We start from the raw sequence: 25702 nt of genomic DNA, 5'->3' as shown, positions 1-25702 counted from the left end.
TGAGGGGGGATTAGACATGTTTTACTCAGTGAATGTTATTTTTTTGCACACATGTAGCCTTGTGCACTTGATCCATGTCTGCTATAATGGCCACTATAATAGAGCAAAAATAGAATGCATGTTTGTTTCATTCTATTTCTACTTTAAGATGTTTTTTCCCCAAGTGTAATATTTAGATGTGTGTGTGTGTGTGGTCACAAGTGATCTATTATTATATTATCATGGCTAACTGCAATATTACTGTATTGTTTTTTTCTCAAGACTCAAGACTAAAGTCTAGGCAACAAATGATAGGTTCAGATTAACCACTTTTTATTTCACACACAGAGACTGATCATGTAGATCATATTCTTTGTTTAATTAGTTAAAACCTGCATTTTCCCCCATCAGGGATTTGTTTTGCATGTTTCAGTGCAAAAAAAAGTGTCACCTTTTTAGGCCCTCACCAGTTTGTGTCCCTGTATCTGTTGTGCTAGGCTGCACACAGACTCACCACCTGGAGCTGCTGTTGACATTGCTGCTTTACAGCAACATGTAGGAGAAACATTAGTCTTCAGGCTCCCGAGTGGCGCAGGGGTCTAAGGCACTGCAGTCCCTGGTTCGAATTGGAAGTCCCATAGGGTGGAGTACAATTGGCCCAGTGTTGTCCGGGGTAGGCCGTTATTGTAAATAAGAATTTGTTCTTAATTAACGGACTTGCCTAGTTAAATAAAGGTTAAATATTCATTTTTTAAAAACATTTGTAAGATCAATCTGGGCCTTCTCGATGAGAAACAACACACTGAGTACTACAGCATTGGGTTGAATGTCTTAACACTACACTGAGGGAAACAGTGCCTTCTACTGGCCCTCCAACACCACTTCCAGCAGCATACCACTCTGCATCCCACTGCTGGCTTGCCTCTGAAGCTAAGCAGGGTTGGTCCTTGGTCTGTCCCAAGAATGGGAGACCAGATGCTGATGGAAGTGGTGTTGGGAGGGCCAGGTGGAGGCACTCTTTCCTCTGGTAAAAACAAATATATCCCAATTCCCCAGAGAAGTGATTGGGGACATTGCCCTGTGTAGGGTGCTGTCTTTCAGATGGGTGTACTGACTCTCTGGTCACTAAAGATCCCGTGTCACTTATCATAAGAGTAGGGGTGTTAACCCTGGTGTCCTGGCTAAATTCCCAATTTGACCCTTATAGCATCATGGCTGCCGAATCATCCCCAGCTTGTAATTGGCTGATTCATCTCCCTTCTCTCCCCTCTTACTATTCCTGAGGTCGTTGATGTAAATGAGAATGTGTTCTCAGTCAACTTACCTGGTAAATAAATCATACAAATCAAAAGTACCACAGCATTGGGTTGAATGTCTTATCTTAACACTACACATTGGATTGATTCTTAAAACCAAACACTTCCCCAAGAATAACCTTGTTCTTTTTCTTGTTGTTAAAGTAAGAACACGTTCGTCCAGCTACGTGTTTCTCCCGTGGCAGGTTTTCTTGAGGCACCTCTCTCTGTCACTTTAGATCTGTATCGGCTATGGGAGAGTTTATATATTTGGAAACAGTGAATAATTCAGAGGAGGGGATTGAGTTAGTGGTCCCCTAGCTCACGCTATACTGTAAAGATGACTGTGAAGACTAACCATGAAAGACTTGTAATTCATTCATGACCCCCCCACATGTCTGCCTGGATTGCCAGATGTAACATTGAGTTTGTCACAGGAAATGTTTTTCAGTTTATTCCCAGACAGGCTTTAAACTGGTTACATGTCACATTAGTTCATCAGTTTCCTTTGTATCTCAATATGAATCTCTCACTGTAATCCGCTGTTGTCTCATGTGTGAGATCTGATTGGCTGTTTTTCAATGTTCTTCATGGCCACTGGCACCTGGCACAAAATAGAGTGACATGGTGCCTGGGAGTTGTGGTGTAGAGAGGAGTTAAGTCATCAAGAGAGTGACTTGGTCACTGGGAGTTATGGTGTAGAGAGGAGTTAAGTCATCAAGAGAGTGGTCGTGTTTGAATACCCATACTAGCTTACTAAATAGTATGCAAAAAAGAATGCTTTATAGTATGTAAACTTTTTGAAAATAGTACACCAAAACCATTATCTAATGCGTGATTGCGTTGACTCCCACCATTCGTTCATTTTGGTACAGCGTGTCAATTTCTCTTATCAGCTGTTGTCAAACAGGAGTCGGAAAAGAAGATTGAATTCTACAAGATAAAACTCTGAAATTAGGTTTCTAATATTTAGAAAAAAGTGTTTTTGTTTAGCTAGAGTTAATCTAACCCGTTTGCAATCCCTTTAGCGTTGCTTGCTGGCTAGCTACAGAGGATAGTTGGCTAGTTAGCTACTGCTATATCAGTCTGTCTGTCCCTCTGTCGATCGGCCAGTCTGTCTGTCCCTCTGTCGATCGGCCAGTCTGTCTGTCCCTCTGTCGATCGGCCAGTCTGTCTGTCCCTCTGCCGATCGGCCAGTCTGTCTGTCCCTCTGCCGATCGGCCAGTCTGTCTGTCCCTCTGCCGATCGGCCAGTCTGTCTGTCCCTCTGCCGATCGGCCAGTCTGTCTGTCCCTCTGTCGATCGGCCAGTCTGTCTGTCCCTCTGTCGATCGGCCAGTCTGTCTGTCCCTCTGTCGATCGGCCAGTCTGTCTGTCCCTCTGTCGATCGGCCAGTCTGTCTGTCCCTCTGTCGATCGGCCAGTCTGTCTGTCCCTCTGTCGATCGGCCAGTCTGTCTGTCCCTCTGCCGATCGGCCAGTCTGTCTGTCCCTCTGTCGATCGGCCAGTCTGTCTGTCCCTCTGTCGATCGGCCAGTCTGTCAGCCAGACATACAGTGGGACTGTGCAGTAACAGCTATGCTCTGTGTGTTGGGCTAAATTAGGTTAGAGGGAGAGAAAAAATCAGTCCATTAGCAAAGGGCCCACGTTTGTCCTCGTCCTCAGGGTGTATTGTTAGACAGAGAGAGCAGTCGTGTGAGGTAAAACTATACCCAGTGCATTTTGCCCATTCATCCATTGTTGTTGTCTGTTGTTTCTCTTAGTCCTGAGGCCAGGTAAGGGGATATTTTAGTGTTGTAAACAAAAACTGAATAATGGCTACTGCATTTATTTTGTAAGGTTTGTCTATAGATGCAATGCAGAAGAATAGTGTGCAGACCTCTCATATGTCAGAGTTGTGAACATGTAAATTAGGCTATTTATGAATGTATCCTTTCTATGTCCTTTTAGAGGAGATCACATGTGACTTTGATCCTGCCAAGTGGGTAATTTGGCTGTACGAGGAGAAATTTGAAGCAGCCAACCGAGACTTCTTCACTCAGCAGTTCTGCTCACACAAATTACCTGATTAAAAGGCAACTATTGCCCTTTCACTGTAAACGTGGTGACATTTAGAACAAAGGGAGGCTCTGACAAAAAGATCAGGATGTAGAGAATTTGTGAAACCACAGCAATGCAAATTAAAGTTTAGTCCAAATCCCCCTCCAAATTCTCAAGTTGATGCTCTTGGATTTGGGATACTGTGGTTTCGAAAGCCATGTTACAATAGCAACCCAAAATAGGCTAATTGTGCTGTAGCACAGCTTGACTGTTGAGAAGGGAGATTATATCTTCACCTGGGCTTCGCAGAGGGCTTGTCAAATAAAATCAAGTAGAATTTTATTGGTCGCGTACACATATTTGCAGACGTTATCGCAGGTGCAGCGATTTTTTTTTTTAAACTTAAAAAATGTTTTTATTAAAATATATATATATATTTAACCTTTATTTAACTAGGCAAGTCAGTTAAGAAAAAATTCTTATTTACAATGACGACTGATTTTTACCTTGTCAGCTTGGGGATTCGATCCAGCAACCTTTCGGTTACTGGCCCAATGCTCTAACCACTAGACTACCTGCTGCCCCAAATGCTTATACTTGTACTGTTATTTATGAGTATTTGATTGCTGTTAGTGTGGTTTAGTTTCTGCAATAGGGGAAATTATGGAACATGACTGAACATTTAGAATTTATATTTCTTTCCCTCTCGCTATTTTTCTCTCTTTCATGGGAGGAAAATGCTTTTCTCTCATTTGCTCATGTAACCAAGTGGCTGCTCTTCTGTCTGTTCAACAAAGATCTCTAATTGACATGCACCAGTGACATGCATGAGAATGTCATTCATTGTTGAGTTCAGAGACCTCCTTTGACTCATCAATAGCTTCAAACTCCTGACTTGATTGGAGGTGGCAATGGTTTGATCACTTCACTTGAACCTTTGATCAAAACATCCATCTTTTTGGGACATTTCCATAAGCATATTCAGAAACAAACCTGACGTTTGTTATTACTTTTATTTTGGCGTAATGTATTGAGGCACTGTTATTGTTTGTACCCAGGGGACTTTTATTTTGAAAACAATAGTATTTTCAGAGGCACCTACGCATGTCAGGAGAATGTGGAGAAAAAGATGTTGGTGACTGCTTGGCTGGATCTCCTGGTCCAGAGACATTCAACTACAAGTAATAGTTTTCTGTTTTGTTGTTAGTGCCGAACCCACAAGTCCTCCGGTGGAGGTAGTGTTAAATATCTACAACAAGAATTAAGGGTTACAATATGTTTGTATCATTCACGTCCCAGCAGTCATTCATTGTAACATACTTCAGTATGCAAGCCAAGTTACTTAGCCAACTATGTCAGCCAACCAGCTAACAGGTAATATCAGTAAGTTATTTATTCAGATTAGGACACGGATTGTTGTGTTATATTTGGCATTTGTGACTTATTACTTTTGAGATGGTGAATTTTATTACCATTTCACATGGAATGACCCTGACTTGGAATGACTCAATTCCCTCATGTGTATTATAATATTAATCATCACCACCATCAATTGGTTACTTTTTCTGGTAGCCATTATTCACTCTTATCCCAGCACTAGGAGGACTGTATAAACAGCTCATGGGTTAGGGTTAGCCAACTGCTCAGTAGCTTAGCAGAGATTATGGTTATTTTAATATTAAATCTTAAAAAGGCCCCTGAATTCAGCCCCATATAAATTTGATTGAAACAGTCAGGCAATTACTTTGAATCCAATTCCGGGACTAAAACAGATTCCAGGATAACCCATGCTCCCTAAAGGAGTAGAGGAGACAATGTAACGCAGTATACCAGCCTATGGGCGCAGGTCAGAAGTATTGCTCTGTATAGTGGACAATAAGCCCTGGTCAGAAGTATTGCTCTGTATAGTGGATAATAGGCCCCGGTCAGAAGTATTGCTCTGTATAGTGGATAATAGGCCCTGGTCAGAAGTATTGCTCTGTATAGTGGATACTAGGCCCTGGTCAGAAGTATTGCTCTAAATAGTGGGATAGGGTGCCATTTGGGATGCAGCCAGGTTATTTATTTATTTATTTATTCACAGAGGTAGATCATCTTTAATATTGCAGATTGTAGCTTCCATCAATGTAGTTGTCTAGATCTTTTCCAATCCCCCAGATATTTTGTATTTATTTCTATTTGATGTATATTTTGAACTGTGCTGTTTCACAAAAATGTACAGAATTCTAAGAATATTACATGAAGAATGCTTTTGGATTAGATTTATTTCTGTCCTTCATCCGACATTATGATAAACTCTCCCTGACAAATGATATTCATTAAGTTCAAATGATAACCATCAGACCAGTGTATTGAGGGAGGAATCGATAGTGGTGATATGTAAATATTTTCATTGTCAGAGTCCCAAATGGCACCATATTCCCTTCATAGTGCACTATTTATGGCCAGCGCCAATAGGGCTCTGGTAGTGCACTATATAAAGAATATAGGGCCATTTCGGACACATCCAATGAAAACCTGGAAGGCTAGAGAGAGCAATAGTCTTCTCTTAATTATGGAGATCTAGGAAGTAGGCAGATTTCATGTGTCCGTTTCCTTTCTGATCCAATGCTGCTCCTCGGCTGATTGGTTCGGTTCAGAATACGCTGTAGGAACTTTTGACTTCCTTTCAATGGCCTGACACGCTGGATTTGACTCCACACCTTGGCCTGGATTGAATAGCTAGCAATCCAGTTCTAAAATACAGCTAGCTAGCTTAGCTAACTAGTTAGCTCGCTAGCAGTAACATGTTATCGTTAGCCAAGGACCTGCATTATATTTTAGCTAGGTAGCATTAGCCTGCTAGCTAGTTAGCTAGCCAGACCTGTTAAACGGCTTGGTTTTTTAATGGTAGCACCGTGACTACTGAATTAATTGAACACGGTTGCTTTGGTAAGTGGCCTATTGAGAACTTTATTGTCAAGAACTGATTTGAGTCAGAATTCAGTCAACCAATCTGAATGATGCAATCTCAGTTTCATCATTCATTGGCTGAACCACAACCAAAGGCAATTGACCCAGAGACAATGGAAGGAAACTGTCATTTCAAACTCTCCCACAGCAAGTGCGCTGGTAATCCCTACATTGTAATGTCAACATTGCATTGTGGCTTGACACTTTGAAGCAATTTATGGGTGTAGTTTTGTGCCAAGTCTCAGTTTTACATTTCCCCCACTCTGGTAAAGGTTGAGATTGGAGCATGGGGAGCTGATCTTACATGTCTATCTACTAGTGGAAACTTACCGCCAGAGTTTTGGGGGATTTTTTTTCTTGTCATGTCATCCTGCTATACTCAAGTTGCAACGGACATGTGAGATGGATGGGTGCTGGGCCTCAGGGCACCGCTGCAGAAAGACCAGATGCAGCTTAGGTGTATTAATAGTAGAGCTGTGTGTGTGTGTGATCTGAAGAAGTAGCTGGATCAGTAGACCCTTGGGGAGAAGAGAGTATGTCTGTGCACTCGTGTTGTCACAATACCCGTATCACGATACCAGGAGGTAAGGAAGCAAATGAAACAAAACATGAAGCGGCCTAAATGTCTTGAGGAAAACAGTCCTAATGTTGGAAAAAAACAGCCTTATGTTGCCACCCAGAGCCACGTGTTTATTTTTCAAGCTATAGCACATCTTTAACAGAAGTAGGTTTTAGGACCGAAGAGTTGGGACCAAAGTTTAGTCTGCTTTGTTATTTCCTTTTTGCCAAGGAAAATCTGGTATCGTTGTATCACGATACTGGCATCGTGACATTACTGTGTGCGCACACACACACTTTCAGCCATGGACATAGTGAAGTCACTAATTGAAGGTCACACGGAAGACTTTTTACCAAACTAAAATAAGATATTGTACTGAATGACATCCATCTTATTGTACCTTTTATCAGTCACTGTGCTATTTGTTTGCCCTGTATCCTGTGTAACACATTAAGTGAGTCTGCAAAAGGTGCTGTTGAAGTCCTAGTCTCAGGAGAGTTGGAGAAGGAATGGCATGGAGAAAGGAATAGGAGAGTTGGAGAAGGAATGGCATGGAGAACGGAACAGGAGATTGTGAAGGAATGGCATGGAGAAAGGAATAGGAGAGTTGGAGAAGGAATGGCATGGAGAAAGGAATAGGAGAGTTGGAGAAGGAATGGCATGGAGAAAGGAATAGGAGAGTTGGAGAAGGAATGGCATGGAGAAAGGAATAGGAGAGTTGGAGAAGGAATGGCATGGAGAAAGGAATAGGAGAGTTGGAGAAGGAATGGCATGGAGAACGGAATAGGAGAGTTGGAGAAGGAATGGCATGGAGAAAGGAATAGGAGAGTTGGAGAAGGAATGGCATGGAGAAAGGAATAGGAGAGTTGGAGAAGGACTGGCATGGAGAACGGAATAGGAGAGTTGGAGAAGGAATGGCATGGAGAAAGGAATAGGAGAGTTGGAGAAGGAATGGCATGGAGAAAGGAATAGGAGAGTTGGAGAAGGAATGGCATGGAGAAAGGAATAGGAGAGTTGGAGAAGGAATGGCATGGAGAACGGAACAGGAGAGTTGGAGAAGGAATGGCATGGAGAAAGGAATAGGAGATTGTGAAGGAGAGAGAGGAAGGGCACCTTAAGCTTACTCCAAGCTCTACGCAGACGCAACATTCGGAGTGTTGCAATGACATTTTTCCTCACACAACGGGTGACTCCTTGTAATTAGCGGCAGCCATCGCCATGTTTTTTACTACCTGAGAATTGACACGCCGTATTATTCCTCCCGCAGCCGTGGAGGCAGTGTTGTCGCTTGGTTACTACATCTGATATATAGGCTATTCATCAAGTAGCCTATTTTGCATTGAAAATCAAATATAATCTCAGCGACTGTTCAAACAGGAAAACAAACAAGAATCGACCTAAATAGGTATTTTGTTTAGAAGTAATAACCAGTTATTACAGGCTATTGTGAAATGGTAGAACCTGCTGTAGCCAACTAGCTATCCAGGTGCTTTTCCTCGTCATGACCAAAACATACCATTTTTAGCTGATATGGGAATGAATACACAAGCAGCATATCAAACTGGGATAATGTTTGAGTTTACACCGGCAAGTAGAATAATATTTGCCAGGGCAGGCATATTTTTATTTTATTTTTTATAAATCGGATTATTTCCCATGGAGATGTGGGAAGCTAAAGGCTAGCTAGCTTGATATGTTTTTAGCCAGGCTAAGCAAGCTAGCCAGGCTGCCAGTTAGCTACTACCAGCAAGGGAAGGTGACTCTTGGTTTCACAAAATATAAATAAAAACAGTTACTATTGCACTGTTGTGAGTAGGAATTGGACCGGAGAGGATGTCATGTTACTAAAAGGTGTCAGCTACACCAAAAATCCTGGCGAGGGGTTAAGGTGAGGGGAGAATAGGGGAGGGGAGAAGGTGAGGGGAGAATAGGGGGGGAGGTGAGGGGAGAAAGGGGTGAGGGGATAAGGTGAGGGGATAAGGTGAGGGGAGAATAGGGGGGAGGGGAGAAGGTGAGGGGATAAGGTGAGGGGAGAATAGGGTAGTGTAGGGGAGAATAGGGGAGGGGAGAAGGTGAGGGGAGAATAGGGGAGGAGGTGAGGGGAGAATAGGGGGGGGAGGGGAGAATAGGGGGGAGGGGGGAGGGGAGAATAGGGGAGGGGAGGGGAGAAGGTGAGGGGAGAATAGGGAGGGGAGGTGAGGGGAGAAAGGGGTGAGGGGAGAAGGTGAGGGGAGAATAGGGGGGAGGGGAGAAGGTGAGGGGATAAGGTGAGGGGAGAATAGGGTAGTGTAGGGGAGAATAGGGGAGGGGAGAAGGTGAGGGGAGAAGGTGAGGGGGAGAATAGGGGAGGAGGTGAGGGGAGAATAGGGGGGGAGGGAGAATAGGGGGGAGGGGAGAAGGTGAGGGGAGAATAGGGGGGAGGGGAGAATAGGGTAGGGGAGGGGATAAGGTGAGGGGAGAATAGGGTAGTATAGGGGAGGGGAGAAGGTGAGGGGAGAATAGGGTAGTGTAGGGGAGAATAGGGGAGGGGAGAAGGTGAGGGGAGAATAGGGTAGTGTAGGGGAGAATAGGGGAGGGGAGAAGGTGAGGGGAGAATAGGGGAGGAGGTGAGGGGAGAATAGGGGGGGAGGGGATAATAGGGGGGGAGGGGAGAATAGGGGGGAGGGGAGGGGAGAAGGTGAGGGGAGAATAGGGTAGTGTAGGGGAGGGGAGAATAGGGGGGGGGGGGTGAGGGGAGAAGGTGAGGGGATAAGGTGAGGGGAGAATAGGGTAGTGTAGGGGAGAAGGTGAGGGGAGAATAGGGGAGGAGGTGAGGGGAGAATAGGGGGAGAAGGTGAGGGGAGAATAGGGGGGAGGGGAGAATAGGGTAGGTGAGGGGAGAATAGGGTAGTGTAGGGGAGAATAGGGGAGGGGAGAAGGTGAGGGGAGAATAGGGTAGTGTAGGGGAGAATAGGGGAGGGGAGAAGGTGAGGGGAGAATAGGGGGTGAGGGGAGAATAGGGGGTGAGGGGAGAATAGGGTAGGGGAGGGGAGAATAGGGGAGGGGAGAAGGTGAGGGGAGAATAGGGTAGTGTAGGGGAGAATAGGGGAGGGGAGAAGGTGAGGGGAGAATAGGGTAGGGGAGGGGAGAAGGTGAGGGGAGAATAGGGGGGGAGGGGAGAATAGGGGGGGAGGGGAGAATAGGGGAGGGGAGGGGAGAAGGTGAGGGGAGAATAGGGTAGTGTAGGGGAGGGGAGAATAGGGGGGGGGGTGAGGGGAGAATAGGGGGGGAGGGGAGAAGGTGAGGGGATAAGGTGAGGGGAGAATAGGGTAGTGTAGGGGAGAATAGGGGAGGGGAGAAGGTGAGGGGAGAATAGGGGGGAGGGGAGAATAGGGTAGGTGAGGGGAGAATAGGGTAGTGTAGGGGAGAATAGGGGAGGGGAGAAGGTGAGGGGAGAATAGGTGAGGGGAGAATAGGGTAGTGTAGGGGAGAATAGGGGAGGGGAGAAGGTGAGGGGAGAATAGGGGAGGAGGTGAGGGGAGAATAGGGGGTGAGGGGAGAATAGGGGGTGAGGGGAGAATAGGGGGTGAGGGGAGAATAGGGGGTGAGGGGAGAATAGGGGGGAGGGGAGAATAGGGTAGGGGAGGGGAGAAGGTGAGGGGAGAATAGGGTAGTGTAGGGGAGAATAGGGGAGGGGAGAAGGGGAGCTATGGGAGACTGATAAGCAGAGTCAGAGGCCTCGTCACACTGGCCCATCACACCCACTGACATGATGATTCAATCCAGCCCCCAGTGTGTGTGGGTGGGTGTGTGTGCGCCTGTGGACATTTTATTTTTGTGTGAGAGAAACCGTGCATGTGCCTGCATGTATTTTTTTCCCTCTTATTTCTTTGCGTGGGCAGAGCAAGAGCACAGGTGAAGACTGTCCATCTGCTTCTAACACGGAGAGAGGGAAAGAGCGGGGGGGGGGAGAGAGCGCGGGGGGGAGAGGAAAAGCAGAGGGAGTGAGTTGGCACTGTTTCTTCTCCCTGATGAAATTGGGCTGGAATTTAGTTTCCTAAAAACAAACAGCAGGAGACCGCAAAACCCACCTCCCTCCTGTCTCCTCTCTTCCCTCCCTCCATGTCTCCCCCTAGTCTCGACAGCTCCGGAGCATGACGTAACCACACAATTACACCAGGGATCACACTGCCGCCGTGGGAGAGTGCTGCTCTCTGCTCTACACAAATAACCTGTATATATCTGTCTGTCTGCCATATTGTGTTAGACCTACACTATCATGTATGACACAAGGACCGGGTTTTGGAAACACTGACTTAGACAAAGATGGCTGTTGGGTCATTAAAGGAACTATGTAGTAGTGCTAAGTTAACCCAACGAGACCCCTGGCGTGTATTCATTAGTGCACCCCGTAGGAAACCCCAAGTAAAACTTTTCGCAATGAAAAAACAATCATTTCGTATTGGACGAGTTACATTAAGGTTAGTCATTCCCCCTTTCATTCATTTTACCTACTAATAAATACACCCTTGGATTCATGTTTCTGTTCAGTTTGAGGTCCTACTGCCCCCAGTGGGCGTTCACCATAACTACCCTGTTAGATCAAGAAGTCCTTTTACTGGACATAACTTCCTCTTGCTCATGTCCTCTCTTGCTCTTGGCACTGAACGTTGCCGATAGAAATAGAATGAATAGAGCTGACACAATTCCCTATTATATCTGACACACAATACATTTCTATCTGATCTGTTCTGTAACGCTGCATCCTCCTGAACAGGCCCCTTCCCTACCATTTTGTACAGACAAAACAACAGTCATTAGAACGTGGAGTCAGAGGTCCACTGTTCCACCCAGTTGAAGTTCATTACTCATCTAAAGCATTTGACTTACTGAACAATGGTGCTAAAAATGTCACAGCTGGACTAGCAGAATGACTTGCAATGTCTCCATAGTTGGGCTTAAACTCTTGGATATAAATGACTATTGTATAAATAAAATTACGTGTTCCACTTTTACCACAAAATATATAAGTCCTCTAAGTGAAAACAAATCTAGATTTTACATGTTAGAAGTTGGGACTTTTACTGTGACAGTTAGCAGATTTGGGCTGTGGTGGCCCTAGGTGAAGTGTAGTTGTCATTGCAGTAGTAACACTTCAGGTAAAGTAACACCTCAGGTAAAGTAGAGTCTCTTGCCTCTTGCAGTAAAATATCTCTGTTCAGTAGGACACCAGAGTAGACTGCTCTCTCTGTCTCTCTCCCTGGGGACAGCAGCTCTTTGTTTAGGCACACTGAGGTGACCTCTCACCTGCAGACTTCATTTGCTGAAGGCTACTGACATACCACCAACACTGCTGCCAAGATAAGGTAGAGTTGTGTTGTGTTTCTGTTGGGGATAGATACAGACTGATACTATCGGTCCCCCTCCTTGTTTTGTGCTCTCATTGTTTTTCTCATTCATTCTCTCTCTTTCTCTCTCTCTCTCTCTCTCTCTCTCTCTCTCTCTCTCTCTCTCTCTCTCTCTCTCTCTCTCTCTCTCTCTCTCTCTCTCCTGCCAATGAGCATGAGGTGGGAAAAGGAGAGCAGCTTCGCTCTGTCTACTGCTCTCTCTCCTCTTTCCCTTTTGTTCTCTCTCTCTCTCTCTCTCTCTCTCTCTCTCTCTCTCTCTCTCTCTCTCTCTCTCTCTCTCTCTCTCTCTCTCCTCTCTCTCTCTCTCTCTCTCTCTCTCTCTCTCTCTCTCTCTCGCCTCTCCTGGTCTGTGTGTGCTCAGTCATTCAATGCCGCGCAGCTCTGTGTCATGAGGCTTGGGAGCCCATGGAGTGCTGGTGCTAGGGGGTAGTGACTACCTCAGAGATGCATTAGAGACTGCACCAGAGAGATTTGCCAAAACCCTTCGGACCTACACATAAGGGACAGTGGAGATACAGGATAGAGAGAGAGTGGACTACCGGTACCCACCACAGCCTGAGGAGAAACGCATTGAAGACGGAAGCGATACAGCTGGAGATCCGCTGTGGAGAGACTGGGGGTCTTTGGCGATCCGCTGTAGAGAGACAGGGTAGAGACTGGGGGTCTTTGGCGATGCGCTGTAGAGAGACGGGCTAGAGACTGGGGGTCTTTGACGATCCGCTGTAGAGAGACAGGCTAGAGACTGGGAGACTTTGGCAATTCCTTTAAGAGACCGTGGGGATATTGCTTGCGCTGAGATACGTGTTGAAGAGATTTGGAGATACAAGCTGAAGACCTCAGACATAATCAGCTTGTTGGGGAGTCCAGTTGGAGACACTGCATGGGGATGTTAATTAGAGACTCGGACTAGACAGAATATTTGGGTTAGATGCTTGGATATAAAGGCGTCACCCCAGTGATGTCAGGTGGGGTCAGACACACCCCGGTCCTCCCCTGCTAAAAAGTGTAGTGGGTCTGAGGAAGGGGCTAGGATTTTGGGGTGTCTGGATGACAGCACAATTGTGTTAACCACACCAGTGCTTTGCTCTCGCTCCAGCTTATCTACTCCGTCTCTGTCGCTCCCCCTGTCTGTCTCTCTTTTTCGATCTTTTTCTCTCTGTCTCTCTCTCTCTCTGTCTCTCTGTCTCTCTGTCTCTCTGTCTCTGTCTCTCTGTCTCTCTCTGTCTCTCTCTGTCTCTCTCTGTCTCTCTCTGTCTGTCTCTGTCTCTCTCTGTCTCTCTCTCTGTCTCTCTCTCTCTCTGTCTCTCTCTCTGTCTCTCTCTCTGTCTCTCTCTCTGTCTCTCTCTCTGTCTCTCTCTCTGTCTCTCTCTGTCTCTCTCTCTGTCTCTCTCTCTGTCTCTCTCTCTGTCTCTCTCTCTGTCTCTCTCTCTGTCTCTCTCTCTGTCTCTCTCTCTGTCTCTCTCTCCTCTCTCTCTCTGTCTCTGTCTGTCTCTCTCTCTGGCCCCCCCCCCCCCCCCATGGGAAAGTTAATAAAGAGAACGAAAGCAGAAGCACCGTTTTAAGGGGAAGCCGCCGCAATTAGTCTGACTGTAGGACTGCTGCAGCTATAGAAACTGAGGCAACAGCCAGTAAGCTTAGAAACTGAGTGGATTACCAGACGCATCATGTGGACCCAGTCAGGATACTGCCATCACTTCCCCGGACATCCCTTCTACCATGCGCCCTCCTGCAGGTGTGTACTACTACAGTGCCTTCAAGAAGTATTCACACCCCTTGACTTTTTCCACATTTTGTTCTTACAAGGTGCGATTAAAATTGATTACATTTTTTGAAATTGTCAACGATCTATACAAAAATTCTAATATGAACTAATATATCACAAATATAAATAACAAATATATCTAGATTAGATAAGTATTCAACCCCCTGAGTCAATACATGTTAGAATTGCCTTTGGCAGCAATTACAGCTGTAAGTCTCCGAGAGCTTTGCACACCTGGATTGTACAATATTTGCACATTATTCTTAAAAATTATTCAAGCTCTGTCAAGTTGGTTGTTGATAATTGCTAGATAGCCATTTTCAAGTCTTGCCATAGATTTTCAAGACGATTTAAGTCAAAACTGTATCTAGGCCACTCAAGAACATTCAATATCGTCCTGGTAAGCAATGTATTTGGCCTTGTGTTTTAGGTTATTGTCCTGCTGAATGGTGAATTTGTCTCCCAGTGTCTGTTGAAAAGCAGACTGAACAAGGTTTCCCTCTAGGATTTAGCCTGTGCTTAGCTCTATTCAGTTTATTTTCATCCCACAAAGCTCCTTAGTCCTTGCCGATGACAAACATACCCATAACATGATGCAGCCACCACCATGCTTGAAAATATGAATAGTGGTACTCAGTGATGTATTGTGTTTTGCTTTAGTGCCTTATTGCAAACAGGATGCATGTTTTGGGATATTTTTATTCTGTACAGGCTTCCTTCTTTTCACTCTGTCATTTAGGTTAGCATTGTGGAGAAACTACAATGTTGTTGATCCATCCTATCACAGCCATTAAATTCTGTAACTGTTCTCCAGCAACTGAATTAGGAAGGACGCCTGTATGTTTGTAGTGACTGTGTGTATTGATACACCATTCAAAGTGTAATTAATAACTTCACCATGCTCAAAGACATTTTATATGTCTGCTTTTTTTTAAACCCATCTACCAATAGGTGTCCTTCTTAGCGAGGCATTGGAAAACCTCCCTTGCCTTATTGGTTGAATCTGTGTTTGAAATTCACAGCTCAACTGAGGGACATTACAGCGATAAGTTAGTCATAAAAAAATAATGTTAAACTATTAGTGCACGCAGTCCATGCAACTTATTATGTTACTTGTTAAGAAAATGTTTACTCCTGAACTTATTTAGGCTCGCCATAACGAAGGGGTTGAATAGATATTGGCTCAAGACATTTCAGCTTTTCATTTGTAATTCATTTGTAAAAATGTACATTATGTGGTGTTGTGTGTAGGCCGGGTGACACAACATCTAAATGCAATCCTTTTTAAATTCAGCCTGTAATGCAATTTTTTTGGGGGAAAGTCAAGGGGTGTGAATACTTTCTGAAGGCACTGTACTACTGTTACTACAACTACTGTTACTACAACTACTGTTACTACAACTACTGTTACTACAACTACTGTTACTACTGTTACTACTACTACTACTGTTACTACTACTACTGTTACTACTACTACTGTTACTACTACTACTGTTACTACTACTACTGTTACTACAACTACTGTTACTACAACTACTGTTACTACTACTACTGTTACTACAACTACTACTACTACAACTGTTACTACAACTGTTACTACAACTGTTACTACAACTGTTACTACTACAACTGTTACTACTACAACTGTTACTACTACAACTGTTACTACTACAACTACTGTTACTACAACTACTGTTACTACAACTACTGTTACTACAACTACTGTTACTACAACTACTGTTACTACTACAACTGTTACTACCGTTACTACAACTACTGTTACTACAACTACTGTTACTACAACTACTGTTACTACTACTACTGTTACTACAACTACTGTTACTACAACTACTACTACTGTTACTACAACTACTGTTACTACTACTACTACTACTACTACTACAACTACTGTTACTACTACTACTACTACTACTACTACTACTACTACTACTACTGTTACTACTACAGCTACTACTGTTACTACAGCTACTACTGTTACTACAGCTACTGTTACTACAGCTACTGTACTACAGCTACTGTTACTACAGCTACTGTTACTACTGCTACTACTGTTACTACTACTACTACTACTACTACTAAATCAAATCAAATCAAATGTATTTATATAGCCCTTCGTACATCAGCTGATATCTCAAAGTGCTGTACAGAAACCCAGCCTAAAACCCCAAACAGCAAGCAATGCAGGTGGAGAAGCACGGTGGCTAGGAAAAACTCCCTAGAAAGGCCAATACCTAGGAAGAAACCTAGAGAGGAACCAGGCTATGTGGGGTGGCCAGTCCTCTTCTGGCTGTGCCGGGTGGAGATTATAACAGAACATGGTCAAGATGTTCAATGTTCATAAATGACCAGCATGGTCGAATAATAATAAGGCAGAACAGTTGAAACTAGAGCAGCAGCACAGTCAGGTGGAAGTTGAAACTGGAGCAGCAGCATGGCCAGGTAGACTGGGGACAGCAAGGAGTCATCATGTCAGGTAGTCCTGGGGCATGGTCCTACTACTGTTACTACTACTACTACTGTTACTACTACTACTACTGTTACTACTACTACTACTGTTACTACTACTACTGTTACTACTACTACTACTGTTACTACTACTACTGTTACTACAACTACTACTGTTACTACAACTACTACTACTGTTACTACAACTACTACTACTACTACTACTACTGTTACTACTACTACTACTGTTACTACTACTACTACTGTTACTACTACAGCTACTACTGTTACTACTACAGCTACTACTGTTACTACTACAGCTACTACTGTTACTACAGCTACTACTGTTACTACAGCTACTGTTACTACAGCTACTGTTACTACAGCTACTGTTACTACAGCTACTGTTACTACAGCTACTGTTACTACAGCTACTACTACTACTACTACTACTGTTACTACTACTACTGTTACTACTACTGTTACTACAACTACTACTGTTACTACAACTACTACTACTGTTACTACAACTACTACTACTGTTACTACAACTACTGTTACTACTACTACTACTACTACTACTACTACTACTGTTACTACTACAGCTACTACTGTTACTACAGCTACTACTGTTACTACAGCTACTACTGTTACTACAGCTACTATTACTACAGCTACTGTTACTACAGCTACTGTTACTACAGCTACTGTTACTACAGCTACTGTTACTACAGCTACTGTTACTACAGCTACTACTACTACTACTACTACTACTACTACTACTACTACTGTTACTACTACTACTACTGTTACTACTACTACTACTGTTACTACTACTACTACTGTTTCTACTACTACTGTTACTACAACTACTACTACTACTACTGTTACTACTACTACTACTGTTACCACTACTGTTACTACTACTACTACTACTGTAAATACTACCACTGTTACTGTTACTACTACTACTACTGTTACTACTACTACTACTACTACTGTTACTACTACTACAACTACTGTTACTACTACTACTGTTACTACTACTACTGTTACTACTACTACTACTGTTACTACTACTACTACTACTACAGTTACTACTACTGTTACTACTACTACTACTGTTACTACTACTACTGTTACTACTACTACTACTACTGTTACTACTACTGTTACTACTACTACTACTACTGTTACTACTACTGTTACTACAACTACTGTTACTACAACTACTACTGTTACTACAACTACTACTGTTACTACAACTACTGTTACTACAACTACTACTGTTACTACTACTACTACTGTTACTACAACTACTACTGTTACTACTACTACTACTGTTACTACTACTACTACTACTACTACTACTGTTACTACTACTACTACTGTTACTACTACTACTACTGTTACTACTACTACTACTGTTACTACTACAACTACTGTTACTACTACTACTACTACAACTACTGTTACTACTACTACAACTACTGTTACTACAACTACCGTTACTACTACTACTACTGTTACTACTACTACTACTGTTACTGTTACTACTACTACTACTACTACTACTACTACTGTTACTAGGCCTACTGTTACTACGCCTACTGTTACTACGCCTACTGTTACTACTACACGTACTGTTACTACTACACGTACTGTTACTACTACAACTACTGTTACTACTACTACTACTGTTACTACAACTACTACTGTTACTACAACTGTTACTACTACTGTTACTACAACTGTTACTACTACTGTTACTACTACTACTACTACAACTACTACTACTGTTACTACAACTACTACTGTTACTACAACTACTACTGTTACTACAACTACTGTTACTACTACTGCCACTGTTACTACTACTACTGCCACTGTTACTACTACTGCCACTACAACTACTACTGTTACTACTACTACTACTACTACTACTACTACTACTACTACTACTACTACTGTTACTACTACTACACCTACTGTTACTACTACTACACCTACTGTTACTACTACTACTGTTACTACTACTACTACTGTTACTACTACTACTACTACTACCACTACTACTACTGTTACTACTACTGTTACTACTACTGTTACTACTACTACTACTACTACTACTGTTACTACTACTACTGTTACTACTACTACTGTTACTACTACTACTGTTACTACTACTACTGTTACTACTACTACTACTGTTACTACTACTGTTACTACTACTACTGTTACTACTACTACTGTTACTACACTACTACTGTTACTACAACTACTACTGTTACTACAACTACTACTGTTACTACTACTACTACTGTTACTACTACTACTACTGTTACTACTACTACTACTACTACTACTACTACTACTGTTACTACTACTACTACTACTACTACTACTACTGTTACTACTACTACTACTACTACTACTGTTACTACTACTACTACTACTACTACTGTTACTACTACTACTACTGTTACTACTACTACTACTGTTACTACTACTACTACTGTTACTACTACTACTACTGTTACTACTACTACTACTACCACTACTACTACTGTTACTACTACTGTTACTACTACTGTTACTACTACTACTACTACTACTGTTACTACTACTACTGTTACTACTACTACTACTACTACTACTACTACTACTACTACTACTGTTACTACTACTACTGTTACTACTACTACTACTGTTACTACAACTACTACTGTTACTACAACTACTACTGTTACTACAACTACTACTGTTACTACAACTACTGTTACTACTACTACTACTGTTACTACTACTACTACTGTTACTACAACTACTACTGTTACTACTACTACTACTGTTACTACTACTGTTACTACTACTGTTACTACTACTACTACTACTACTACTACTACTACTACTACTGTTACTACTACTACTACTACTACTGTTACTACTACTACTACTGTTACTACTACTACTACTGTTACTACTACTACTACTGTTACTACTACTACAACTACTGTTACTACTACTACAACTACTGTTACTACTACTACAACTACTGTTACTACTACTACTACTACAACTACTGTTACTACTACTACAACTACTGTTACTACAACTACCGTTACTACAACTACTGTTACTACTACTACTACTACTACTACTGTTACTGTTACTACTACTACTACTACTACTACTACTACTACTACTACTACTACTGTTACTACGCCTACTGTTACTACGCCTACTGTTACTACTACACGTACTGTTACTACTACACGTACTGTTACTACTACTACTACTGTTACTAACTACAACTGTTACTACTACTGTTACTACAACTGTTACTACTACTGTTACTACTACCACTACAACTACTACTACTGTTACTACAACTACTAATGTTACTACAACTACTGTTACTACTACTGCCACTGTTACTACTACTACTGCCACTGTTACTACTACTGCCACTACAACTACTACTGTTACTACTACTACTACTATACTGTTACTACTGTTACTACTACTACTACTACTACTACTACTACTACTACTGTTACTACTACTACTACTACTGTTACTACAACTACTGTTACTACAACTACTGTTACTACTACTACTACTACTGTTACTACAACTACTACTGTTACTACAACTACTACTGTTACTACTACTACTAATGTTACTACTACTACTGTTACTACTACTACTACTGTTACTACTACTATACTACTTACTACTACTGTTACTACTACTACTGTTACTACTACTACTACTACTACTACTGTTACTACTACTACTACTACTACTACTGTTACTACTACTACTACTACTACTACTGTTACTACTACTACTACTACTACTACTGTTACTACTACTACTACTACTACTACTGTGACTACTACTACTACTACTGTTACTACTACTACTACTACTGTTACTACTACTACTACTACTGTTACTACTACTGTTACTTCTATTACTGTTACTTCTATTACTGTTACTTCTATTACTGTTACTTCTATTACTGTTACTACAACTACTACTGTTACTACAACTACTACTGTTACTACAACTACTACTGTTACTACAACTACTACTGTTACTACAACTACTGTTACTACAACTACTGTTACTACTACTGTTACTACTACTGTTACTACTACTACTGTACTACTGTTACTACTACTACTACTACTACTGTTGCTACTGTTACTACTACTACTGTTGCTACTGTTACTACTACTACTACTGTTACTACTACTACTGTTACTACTACTACTGTTACTACTACTACTGTTACTACTGTTACTACTACTACTGTTACTACTACTACGGTTACTACTACTACTACTACTGTTACTACTGTTACTACTACTACTGTTACTGTTACTACCGTTACTGTTACTACTGTTACTACTACTACCGTTACTACTACTACTACTGTTACTACTACTACTGTTACTACTACTACTGTTACTGTTACTACTGTTACTGTTACTACTGTTACTACTACTACTGTTACTACTGTTACTACTACTACTGTTACTACTACTACTACTACTACTGTTACTACTGTTACTGTTACTGCTACTACTGTTACTGCTACTACTGTTACTGCTACTACTGTTACTGCTACTACTGTTACTACTGTTACTACTACTATTACTACTACTACTACTACTACTACTGTTGCTACTACTGATACTATTACTACTGATACTATTACTACTGTTACTACTACTACTACTACTACTATACTACATCCTGCTCTCTTCCTATTGATATGCTGTTTATGGCCTAGAAATACAGTAGAGGTGTTCATCAGGGAAGTGTGTTAATGCCGATGATGTACATTTGGATGGAACTGTCGCTGCTGCATTATGGGATCTGACATGGCTGCCAGGCAATCTCAATGTACACTTCTCAAAAAAGGGAACACTAAAATAACACATCCTAGATCTGAATGAATGAAATATTCGTATTAAATAATTTTTTTCTTTACATAGTTGAATGTGCTGACAACAAAATCACACAAAAATGATCAGTGGATATCAAATTTATCAACCCATGGAGGTCTGGATTTGGAGTCACACTCAAAATTAATATGGAAAACCACACTACAGGCTAATCCAACTTTGATGTAATGTCCTTAAAACTTCGTACATCAGCTGATATCTCAAAGTGCTGTACAGCATTGTCTTGCATTAGGAGGAACCCAGGGACAACCGCACCAGCATATGGTCTCACAAGGGGTCTGAGGTTCTCATCTCGGTACCTAATGGCAGTCAGGCTACCTCTGGCGAGCACATGGAGGGCTGTGCGGCCCCCCAAAGAAATGCCACCCCACACCATGACTGACCCACAGCCAAACCGGTCATGCTGGAGGATGTTGCAGGCAGCAGAACGTTCTCCACGGCGTCTCCAGACTCTGTCACGTCTGTCACGTGCTCAGTGTGAACCTGCTTTCATCTGTGAAGAGCACAGGGCGCCAGTGGCGAATTTGCCAATCTTGGTGTTTTCTGGCAAATGCCAAACATCCTGCACGATGTTGGGCTGTAAGCACAACTCCCATCTGTGGACGTCAGGCCCTCATACCACCTTCATGGAGTCGGTTTCTGACAGTTTGAGCAGACACATGCACATTTGTGGCCTGCTGGAGGTCATTTTACAGGGCTCTGGCAGTGCTCTTCCTGCTCCTCCTTGCACAAAGGTGGAGGTAGCGGTCCTGCTGCTGGGTTGTTGCCCTCCTACGGCCTCCTCCACATCTCCTGATGTACTGGCCTGTCTCCTGGTAGCGCCTCCATGCTCTGGACACTACGCTGACAGACACCGCAAACCTTCTTGCCACAGCTCGCATTGATGTTCCATCCTGGATGAGCTGCACTACCTGAGCCACTTGTGTGGGTTGTAGACTCCGCCTCATGCTACCACTAGAGTGAAAGCACCGCCAGCATTCAAAAGTGACCAAAACATCAGCCAGGAAGCATAGGAACTCAGAAGTTGTCTGTGGTCCCCACCTGCAGAACCACTCCTTTATTGGGGGTGTCTTGCTAATTGCCTATAATTCCCACCTGTTGTCTATCCCAGTTGCACAAAAGCATGTGAAATTTATTGTCAATCAGTGTTACTTCTTAAGTGGGCAGTTTGATTTCACAGAAGTGTGATTGACTTGGAGTTACATTGTGTTGTTTAAGTTTTCCCTTTTGAGCAGTGTAATTATAGTTTACCAGAGTGGTTTAGCTTTTGCAAAAACATTCTGAATATGTTTTTTTCCCCCCAAGGGTTAAAAACATTTGGAAGAAACAATGATGCTAGTACAACACTCTGGTTGAGATACAACACTCTGGTTGAGATTGCACATTGGGTTCCTGGCTCACTGAAGTTTCGGCGGTTTTGCGTATGTCGTGGAAGAGAACCAGGGATGTATTCAGCTGCACATGTAAATGATAAATTCTTCCATGCTCTAAAGTCCCCGGGGTTCCTTTCAACTCTTCCAGTCGGTTATTTGTTTTGAATAGAGATGAGACTGAACGTTTTAGAACAAAACAGAACTCAACGTCATTTGAAGTAAACGGTTTCAGTTGCAAAACTTTTCACTCGACTTTAGAGCACTGAAAAATGTATAATTTAGATGTGCAGCTTGTGCCAAACATGGCAGACTTTTCAGATCGGAGTGGCAATGTGGAAAGCATACAATTCAAATAAACTACAACTTCTGTTTAAGAACCCAACAGCTTCTATGTCACGTTAAAGAGCGTTTGGAGTAAACGGTTTCCGTTGTAAAATGTTTTCCAACAGAATCTGCATAATGAATACACCCAAGGTGAACAGGCTGGTTAGTTGGGTCAATGTCTCAATGCTGTGGAATTAGTTATTGAACTGACTGTAGGTCAAATTACATGTTGACTCTGGGGTGTCTTTCAAATAGTGGGCTGGGACAATTTGTAAGTGTTTAATGTAATGTGTTAATATTTGTAACACTTATGGCGGTTTATATTTGTCACTCACTTGATTTGGAATTCCCATGGAAATGCCATGATGTGCTAATGAATCCTGGTTGAGGGTAGTGTTACAGAGGCTTGCTCTTTGGCTTAAGGCTGGTGGTTCAGAATGGCTAGTACTCTAAATTACATGTAATGCTTTCTTATAGCGTTACTGTTGCCTCCTCATTTTAGCACAGTTTCACTCCACAGAGGAGCTGAATAATTGCACAAACCCATTCCCAGGTTTGATGGAGAGATTGGAATATTTTTGAGGTAATGAGAACGTCTCCTCCTCGTATTAGTGAAATATTCTATTGTTCCAATAGAAGTATCAGTGAAAGATACTGAGATGTCGTCACTGTAGCTCCATCCCCCTCCAGCAGTAATGACATGATTACATTTATCACACTTTTGCAGATGTGCCCTGCTCTCAAATGAACACCATCAAAAGACACACACACACACACACAACCTCCCCTCAGAAGGTTGAAAATGCTTGGCATCGGCCCTCAAATCCTCACAAAGTTCTACAGCTGAGAGCATCTTGACTGGCTGCATCACTGCTCGATCGCATGGCGCTACACAGGATGGTGCGGACAGCCTAATGCATCACTGGGGCCAAGCTCCCTGCCATCCAGGACCTCTGTCATGCGGTGTGAAAGGAAGGCCCAAACAATTGTTAGACTCCAGCCACCCAAGCCATAGAATGTTCTCCCTGTTTCCACATGGCAAGCAGTACCAGTGGATCAGGTCCCGACAGTGCGACTATTTTACTTGCATATGTGCTTAAATAAGCAAACATGTTTGGTGTTTGACAAAAGGTATGTGGGAGACTCCCCAAACATATGGAAGAAGGTACTCTGGTCAGATGAGCTTTTTGGCCATCAAGGAAAACGCTATGTCAGGCGCAAACCCAACACCTCTCATCACCCTGAGAACAACATACCCACAGTGAAGCATGGGTGGCAGCATCATGCTGTGAGGATGTTTTTCCATTGGCAGGGACTGGGAAACTGGTCAGAATAGAAGGAATGATGGATGGCACTAAATACAGAGAAATTCTTGAGGGAAACCTGTTAGTCTTGCAGAGATTTCAGACTGGGACGGAGGTTCACCTTCCAGCAGGACAATGACCCTAAGCATACTGCTAAAGCAACACTCGAGTGGTTTAAGGAGAAACAGGTAAATGTCTTGGAATGGCCCAGTCAAAGCCCAGACCTCAATCCAATTGAGAATCTGTGGAATGACTTAAAGATTGCTATACACCAGCGGAACCTATCCAACTTGAAGGAGCTGGAGCAGTTTTTGCCTTGAAGAAATCCCAGTGGCTAGATGTGCCAAGCTTATAGAGACATACCCCAAGAGACTTGCAGCTGTAATTGCTGGCTCTACAAAGTTTTGCCTTTGGGGGTGTGAATAGTTATGCACACTCAATGCTTTATCTTGGCCAGTTCGCAGTTTTAAATGAGAACTTATTCTCAACTGGCCTACCTGGTTAAATAAAGGTGAAATAAAATAAATTAAAATGTTCTGTTTTTTTTGTGTCTTATTTCTTGTTTGTTTCACAATAAAACATTTTGCATCTTCAAAGTGGTAGGCATGTTGTGTAAATCAAATGATACAACCCCCCCCCCCTAAAAATCTATTTTAATTCCAGGTTATAAAGCAACAAAATAGGAAAAATGCCAAGGGGGGTGAATACTTTTACAAGCCACTGTATCTACCTCCATCACTCCAGTATCCCTGTCACCTTAATCCTATACATATGTACCTCAATTACTCCAGTATCCCTGTCACCTTACTCCTATACATATCTACCTCCATCACTCCAGTATCCCTGTCACCTTAATCCTATACATATCTACCTCTATCACTCCAGTATCCCTGTCACCTTACTCCTATACATATCTACCTCCATCACTCCAGTATCCCTGTCACCTTACTCCTATACATATCTACCTCCATCACTCCAGTATCCCTGTCACCTTACCCCTATATATATCTACCTCCATCACTCCAGTATCCCTGTCACCTTACTCCTATACATATCTACCTCCATCACTCCAGTATCCCTGTCACCTTACTCCTATACATATCTACCTCCATCACTCCAGTATCCCTGTCACCTTACTCCTATACATATGTACCTCCATCCCTCCAGTATCCCTACACATTGTAAACATGGTATTAAAACTGACCCTGTATATAGTATGCATGCTTACATCTCGTGTGCTTCTTATTTTTATTTATTGTGTTTTTGTTCTACCTTGTTATTTTTAG

The 25702-nt window shown here is 42.6% G+C and overlaps 1 protein-coding gene across 5 annotated transcripts in view; it reads left to right on the top strand.

Annotated features, from left to right (window-relative positions):
* The window catches only part of LOC109897714 (pleckstrin homology domain-containing family A member 7), a 201775-nt gene that overhangs the window by 36736 nt on the left and 139337 nt on the right, over positions 1-25702 (top strand). The window lies entirely within an intron of this gene.

The sequence above is a fragment of the Oncorhynchus kisutch genome, linkage group LG10 (assembly GCF_002021735.2).
Source record: "Oncorhynchus kisutch isolate 150728-3 linkage group LG10, Okis_V2, whole genome shotgun sequence".
Classification (NCBI taxonomy): Eukaryota; Metazoa; Chordata; class Actinopteri; order Salmoniformes; family Salmonidae; genus Oncorhynchus; species Oncorhynchus kisutch.
The sequence above is the reverse complement of the archived record's forward strand: the minus strand, read 5'-3'. Positions and strand labels throughout refer to the sequence as shown.